Source organism: Pteropus medius, unplaced genomic scaffold (genome assembly GCF_902729225.1).
Source record: "Pteropus medius unplaced genomic scaffold, Ma_sr-lr_union100, whole genome shotgun sequence".
NCBI classification, from domain to species: Eukaryota; Metazoa; Chordata; class Mammalia; order Chiroptera; family Pteropodidae; genus Pteropus; species Pteropus medius.
This window is the reverse complement of record NW_024340700.1, coordinates 6,031,200-6,038,595: the sequence shown is the minus strand read 5'-3', so window position 1 is coordinate 6,038,595 and position 7,396 is coordinate 6,031,200. Positions and strand designations below refer to the sequence as shown.

The 7,396-nt window shown below is 60.8% G+C and overlaps 1 long non-coding RNA gene across 1 annotated transcript; it reads left to right on the top strand.

Annotated features, from left to right (window-relative positions):
* Positions 1-3,521: 3,521 nt before the first annotated feature.
* Positions 3,522-5,085, top strand: LOC120617752 (uncharacterized). The gene is made up of 2 exons (XR_005657034.1): positions 3,522-4,090; positions 4,262-5,085. It is a non-coding gene; the product is annotated as an uncharacterized LOC120617752 (long non-coding RNA).
* Positions 5,086-7,396: the final 2,311 nt, after the last annotated feature.

Genomic DNA, 7,396 nt, shown 5'->3' with positions numbered 1-7,396 from the left:
CCATGTGTGTGTATAACATCTCTGAGTGTGTGAGTGTGAGCGTGTCTGCTCGTGTGTGCGTGAGTGTGTGTGCTGTGAGTGTGTGTGAGTGTGTGCTTAGGAGGAAGACTATGGAGGGCATTTGCTCCCCTCCCCTCAGCCGTCCGCCCTCAACTTCTTGGCTTCTGTCCACTTACTCTGGGCTTTCTGTTCCTGGCTGGTTTGTGGTCACATTTTAATATCGTGTGTTCTTTTGGAGCTGAGTAGACTCAGCAGTCTGTTTTACTTTGACGGACTCAGTGGCCCTGGGCACTGCTCCCAAGGTGCGACTGTCACATGCCCGAGCTAACGTTTGTTTCTTATCTGGGCTGAGCGTTTTCAAGTAAACTCCCCAGGAAGGTATACACTTCGTAACTTCTCGTGGACCTGACATGAGTCCTGTTGCTTTCAATTAAATTCTCTTTTTGGATCACAGGACAAGAATCTAATTTAAAAACGCAAGCCCATCTTCACACGGGAATCGGAATTTGACCGCCTTGGGGTTTGAGGGCCACGTTTGTCTCCGCGAGACTGCCACGTGCTGTCTCTTGCGTGCGGACGCACAGGGCCGCGTGGCAGGGACCTGAGCTACTCTGACTGCATTTCTGTGCACGTAGATTTTCCTCCCTCTGAGAGCTTAGGTATGTGGACTGCCGCCCCAGTTGGGGGTGTCGACAAGGCTGGGGGCGAGGTGTTCGTGTCGCTGCTCGCTCACCCTCACTTAGTGCTCCCCATCTCAGCGTCCGAGGGGAAAGGTCAGACTCAGTGTTTAAGGAGCCTAAGAAATGACGTCACAGTGAGCTCACGTCCTTAAAGACCTTTGCGGGCAGCGTGCTGGGCTCAGGCAGATGCCGTCGGCTCTCCGTCCACGGCGGCCAGAGCCAGGCAGCTTCCTCCCCGCCGCGGTCAGGGGACGGCCGGGCTTGACCCCTGAGCCTCAGGGGCGTGAGCACCTTGCCTTACGTTCTGGGACTGTGAGTAAGTGGGTTTTACCCATAGAGGAAATAGGTGGTGTTTTCAGCTACAGGCAACAGAAACTCTGACTCAAGCTGGCTTTGAAAGAAAAGGAAACGCGCCCCCCACCCCCAGCAGGAAACGGGAAGAGCGGGCGTGGACGGCGGGCGCAGACGGCGGGCGCTGAATCAGAGCTCCAGCCAGGCCCGGCTGTGGCCGGGCTCCTCAGGCTGGTCCCCTGGTGCCAGACGCTGTGGCCATGTCCTTCACGAGGCTGGAGAGAGGCGTGCCTGGCTGCAGCCCCGCGGGCGGAGGCCTTCCTCAGCGTGACAGCAGTCTTCACCGCAGGACCTGACTGTCCCCAGGAGGCGCCTGCCCTGTGCCCAGGGGCCCCTCAGTGGCCCCGAATCCCAACCCCCCGCCAAGGCTTGGAGTCCGAGCTCACCAAAGCCTTCGGGTATCTCTGAAGCACACAGGCCCGGAGACCGACCCAGGCACTCCAGCCCCCCACCCCACGCTGGGGAAGGCGGCCCAGGAGGCGGGGTGTGGGGGGCGGGGCGGGAGAGGAAGTGAAGTCGGTTCTGTCCCGGAGTTGGGGGCGGAGCATCCCTGGGTGGGGTGGGGGGCAGGTCCTCACACTCCCCGCCCTGAGCTGACGTGGAGACCGATTGAGATGCAGGAACCAACTCCATGACCAGGGCACACGCCTCCGGCCTCTCGGCCTCCGGCAGTGTCCCCGCCTCCGGGCCTGGGGCTGCTCCTAAGAGCGCGGGTTCTGTAAAGCAAGGTCTGCGTGGAGCCGCCAGCTGCCCTATGTGCCCAGGCCACAGGCCGGGTGGACGCGGAGGGGCCAGAGGGGCAGCCCCGCTGGGGAGGGCAGGCCAGAGTCCCAGCAGACAGGCGCCTTCCCGCCCACCTGCTCTCGTCCCCGATGCGGGTGGCGGGTCATCCCGGGTCCTGAGCAGGCGGAGACAGGATGACACCAGGCTGCCTCCCTGCACCGGGCCCCGCCACCTGGGGTCTCCCGAGCACCATCCCCATGGGCACCCGAGACCCGGTGTCTCCGCACCCCGACTCCCCACACTCGCTGTCTGCCTCCGTCCTCATGGGCCGCGGCTCCTGCCCACCCAGCCGAGTGTCCCAAGCCGCCGCCCACCGTGTCCAGCCTGTTGCACAGCACGCCCCTGAGGGGATCCGACGGGCCAGCTTGCGACTGTCCCGCAGGACACGTGTGTGTGCTAGCCCTCCGCCAGGCTGCACCCTGTCCTGGACTCGAGGGAGCCGCGGGGTGAGCTCCCTGCAGCCAGAACCAGACAGCCGGGGATCACGGCTCACCCCGCGCCCCCTGGAGGAGGACCGGCCACATGGCGGGAGCCTCGTCATCGCACTGAGTCTCGATGTCATCCTCTGGAGTGAAGGGGAAACTGGGCATTGTCTCCTGCCAGTGCAGTAGGCGTTAAGGAAACAGAGACTCTGAAGTGCCCGGGACCCGTGACAGAGACTCTGAAGCGCCAGGCCAGGACCCTGTGACAAAGTCTGACTTGGGACCCGTGACAAGTTCTGACACCTCAGACCCCAATGACAAGAACTCTGAAGCACCCAGGGCCGAACTCTGAAACACTGGGATTGGCTTGAGAGTGCCCGCGTACTCTGTGATTACCATCCCTGCTTCCATTCCCTGTGACGGGCAGAGGCTCAGGAGGGACCCCGGCGGGAATCCTGCAGGCAGGACTGTGGGTGTCCGAGGCTCCTGGGTGCCATTGCCTGGACCTGCTGGGACTAATAGTTGGCACCAGGCGGAGTTGCTGCAAGGACAGTGGACAGCAGCGAGACCTGTGCTACCCGGTGACGTTGCCTCCAAGAGGCGGCTGTACCGTGGTCACCAGCCCTGCCGCCGACTTGCCAGAGCCACGAACACCGTCCTGCTCGTCCGTTACTCAGACAGTTTAGAGGAAGGGACGGGGTTGGGGGGGGGCGCCACGAGCTTGCGAGACGCCGTTCGGGTCACGCCATTGGGTCTTGTCATTGGTTTTCTTTATCACGGTAAAAGCGACTCACTCCTCAATCGATGCGGGAAGCGACATGGGTGTGGGACTTCTGAATGCGGGGGATGCATGGAGACACCCTTCAGCACATCTTCAAAACCAGTTCTTTCCCGGAGGGGCGGAGGCAGAGGGAGCTGGGCCCGGGCTGCACGGCCGCAGGGCCCGGTCCGGGCGGGCGAGCAGCCGGCAGGCGGAGGTGCCGGGGCGGGTCCCCTTTCGTTGCAAAGAACAACAGCAACTTGAAAACTCACTGCAAGAATTGCGGGTTGAAGAAAGCACCTCCCTACATCCCTCACGCTTCCGCCTCCCCACATCGCTTCCGCGAGCACAATAACTAAGGTCCAGTGGGAAATCGAAGCCATGGCGAAGGGGGAGAGACGGGACATATTCCGCTCCCAGAACCGCCCGCGGCTTCCTGGGCCTGGGCCGGAACGAGGGCGGGCGGATCGAGGCTCATCGGGGGGTCGCACGGTGCCCATGACCCTGCTGCCCCCGCTTCCTCACCGTCCCGGCTGTCCCTCCACACGCAGACTGTGGGGCCCCCGCGTTCCCTGGGGGGCCGCCTGCCCGCTCGGCCGTGATTTATTAACTGGACCCTGTGGATGGACGTTCGGGCTCCTCAACCTTCGTTATTATAGAAACGCTGAGGTGACCGTCCTTGTACGGAAATCCTCATGGCCTCTGGCGACTCTTTCTTTGGACACAGGCCTAAGAATGAATGTGTCCTGTCCCAGCCCATCACAGAGGGGGCGAGGCAGAGTTCGTGAGGCTCCCCTGGAGCCGGGGCTGCGCCTAGCGGTCCCGGGCAGACACGGCGGCTCCGGGTCCCCAGGGGAGGTGGCCCTCAGGGACGCTGCTCGGCACAGGCACAGGAAACACGAGCTCCGCTGTGGCAGACGGAACTGGAGGGCCGTGCAGGCGCTTTCTCTCCTTTCGTGTTTTTAGCGGTTTCTCGACGTGGGCCCTTTGCGCCCTCTGCATTCGAAGCTCTGGGGCACCCAGGCTTCCCATTGATCCGCCCCAGCGGAGTCCGGGCCTCGCCCGAGACAAGGACCTCGCTGTCCCATCTCACGGTGGGTGGCTCTGTGTGCTCCACACCCTCGTCTCTCTGGGCCTACCTGCTGCCACCTGCCGCCACCTCCTTCGGTGTTTTTATTTGCCATGATTTCCTTGCCTTTTTAGATCTAATTTTCTGCGTTGGATTGAAATAATCGAATTTCTTTGTCCCCCTGCCTTTTCTGCAGAGGCCGGAAGTCACGCACTCTGTTCCGTTCTTCGAGGGCTCGCCCCAGGCCTGTCGGCAAGCCGGCTCCGCTTAACACGTCCTACGACGGCCCGCGGGACCCGTGGGCACCGGGCCCCCTCGACACCCCCGCCACTCGTCAGCCGAGCCTCGTGCTGTTGGGTTAGATTTCTGCCGTTTCTTACTGACCAGCTCTCGTCGTTGGGATCAGCGATTCTCCCCGCGGAGTAAATCGTTCACAGTTAGGGTCTTGCGCTTGGGCCCTCATCATGCCTACGGACCCCATCCTTCCTCCTGGCCTCTGCGCCTCTTCCCGGACGAGGGCCTTCCGGTCCCTTCCGTGGGGTCTGCCGGGGCGCTTTCGGTCTCTCTCTGGGGATGTCTTTCCCTTCCCCCGCTGGACAGCAGTTTGGCTCACTAAAGTTTCGCAAGAAATCTGGGGTCGGTTCTCTCTGGCCGCTTTTAGAATGTTCTCTTTGTCTTCGATGTTTTCCAGCTTTTCTTTGATGCTCTGTGAAACCACAGAGCAGTACGGTACAACTGCCCCCAGGCCCCAGGACAGAGCTCTGAAAACCCGTGTAATTTCCTGAGTGATCACAGTGCCAGGAGCATCTCTTGTTCTAAGGAGGCTACGTGGCTCCTGGATGGGGCTGTCGCTGGAAGATCAAGCCGGCATTAGCAGCTCAGCTTTTCAAGGGCCTTCGATCCAAAGACCCACGGCTTTCTTTAATTTTGAAACATTCTCAGCCATGGATTCGTCATCAACCCCCCATTTTTCCCCTCCTTTTTTGGAACAATATACACACATTGCCTCCCCTCGTTCTAGCTGCCGTGTCCATTAGCCTTTCTGATTTCCTTTCCTCTCTGCTACGTTCTCGATAATTTCCTCAGATCCACCTTCCAGTTCACGCATTCGCTTTTATCTGGTCTCTGGTTAAAACATCCGTTGGGCTTTTAGGCTCCTTGCTATGTTCTCTACTTCTAGACGTTTAGACGTTGTGTCTGGCTCCTCGTTGGGCTGGAGCACCAGAATTTCGTCGTGGGCACTACCCCCTGACTGGAGCATGGGCATAAGAATCAGCCAGCTCTTCTGGGGGTGGGGGGTCCACCCAAACGGCCGTCTGGCGGAGGACGGAAGAAGGAGGTTTTCTTAGGGACAGAGAGGCACGGACGGAGATGGGGGTGTCTCCAAAGTCTCCCCCCCCCCACCCCCGTGACACGTCAAGTCCCTGCCGTGTTTCTCTCGGGTTAAGGGGGAAGCTGGGCACGTGTGGTTCGCGGTACGAGTTTTCTCTCGACATGAGACAGAAGGCTAAGCTGCTGTGGCCCGAGGGTCCCACTGGCTCAGGGCTTACAGAGCAGCACAGCAAACCTGTGTGCACCTGGTTAGTGTCCACGGTGGGCGTTCCAGACCCACAAGTAGCCCTGGCCCTTGAAGCCATCAGGGAGCCAGACGATGGGGTCCTGCCACCAGCAACCGTGATGGGAACGGGGAGGAACACATGTGGAGGCCCAGACGTCTCTCTAGGGGACGTGAGAGGATGTCACAGGACGTCACATCCACCCCGCTGCATGCGTTTCCCTGGTGGGAGCTTAGTCGCATGTCCGCCCCGTACCGGAGGGCGGGGTAGGGGGCGCATGAAATGTGAGCTGGCTCCGCGGCCAGGTCCCCCCAGCTCTGCCCCTGCGGGACAGGAGGAGCGGGGTTCGGGAGCTGCGTCTCCGCGCTCTCCTGGCCGCCTGTCCCCTTCTCAGTTCTGGCTCAACAGGCCCCACCTTCCCACGTCCCAAGAAGGAAAATGGGAAGAAAGGAAGGAAGTAATAAATGTGTGCAAACAGAACAGAAGGGAGAGAAGGGAGCGGCGGGTCTTGGTCTTCACCAACCCCACCGGCGACCCCGCGGCCGACCCTGCCACCGCCGTGGCCGGCAGGGAGTTCCCGCGAGAGCTGCGGTTCCCCGGTTTTGTACTTGATAACGTCATCCTGCTGCGTTTCCGTGAGTCACACCCAGGCAGGCAGGTCGTTAGGGCACCTGGTCCCCTCCTCGCTTCCCCGTGCACATTTCCTCTTTGCCTTCGGGCCCGTCACGACTGAGGACGAGTCTAAAGCCGGCCGATTTTTCCCCTTTGTGGAAACTGTGTGTTTTGCCCAGGTGTCTGTCTGAGTCAGAACACCTCCTGGCTCCTGGACTGATCTGTATTTCCACATTTCACACGGTTATCAGTGCCAACCTGTCCTCCCCCTGCCCACCTCCCCTTGACCCTTCCCCCGCCCCCCGTCCCGATAACATAGGACATTTTCTAGGTCTCCGACTAGCTCATTCCCACTTACTTTGCATCTTTGAGGGAGGTTCTGTTCTGGCCCATTTCCTCCAGGAATGGGATTGGTGATTCCCCACGCCAGCTCCTACCTACTGGACCACGGCTGAACTGTCCTGTTACATCAGGATCCGGAGCTGTGGACTCGTCGTTTGCAAGCGGTGCTCTGCCAGCCCTCTGTGGGGACTCGTGGCAGGGAGTGTGATCTGTCTCTGCGGGGGCTTCTCGTCCTCTGTCCCCGGCGCTGTGCCTCGGGGGCCTTTGTGGGGCTGCCGTGTCCCTCTTGGGTGGGGGGCTGGCTACGGGAGGCTCGGCTTTCGGTGGTTGAGTTCGTGTTAGTACCTCTGCTCAGTTTGCTCTTGTTGGACTCCACAGGCGACTCGCGGGGCACGTCCCCACTGCATGCCAGGCACCGGGGCGACATTTTCTCAGGGAGACTGTTAATCTCAGGGCGACCGGTGCTGACCTGAAGTTGGAAGGGCATTCCAAGGGCGCCACACAGCTCAGAGCGCAAACGCACAGGCTCAGGCCCACGGGAGCCGTAAGAGGTGTGGCAAGGTCCCCGCGTCTGTACCTCCGCCTCGTCCGTGCAGCCACCAACGTCAGTTTCTTCATAAAGATAAGAACGTGGCTTAATCGTATCCAGCCGATTTCAGCCAAGCGTACCGTGTGGCCCTTGCAGTCTGACCTTTGGCCTTTGGAGGTGTCGGCGGTGAACTCGTGAGGACACGAAGGAGCTTTATCTAAACGAGAACTCGGCTTAGTGCACGCGGCGGTTTCGGCAGCTCGCCGTTTGGGGGCTTTCGGCGTGTTCCCGG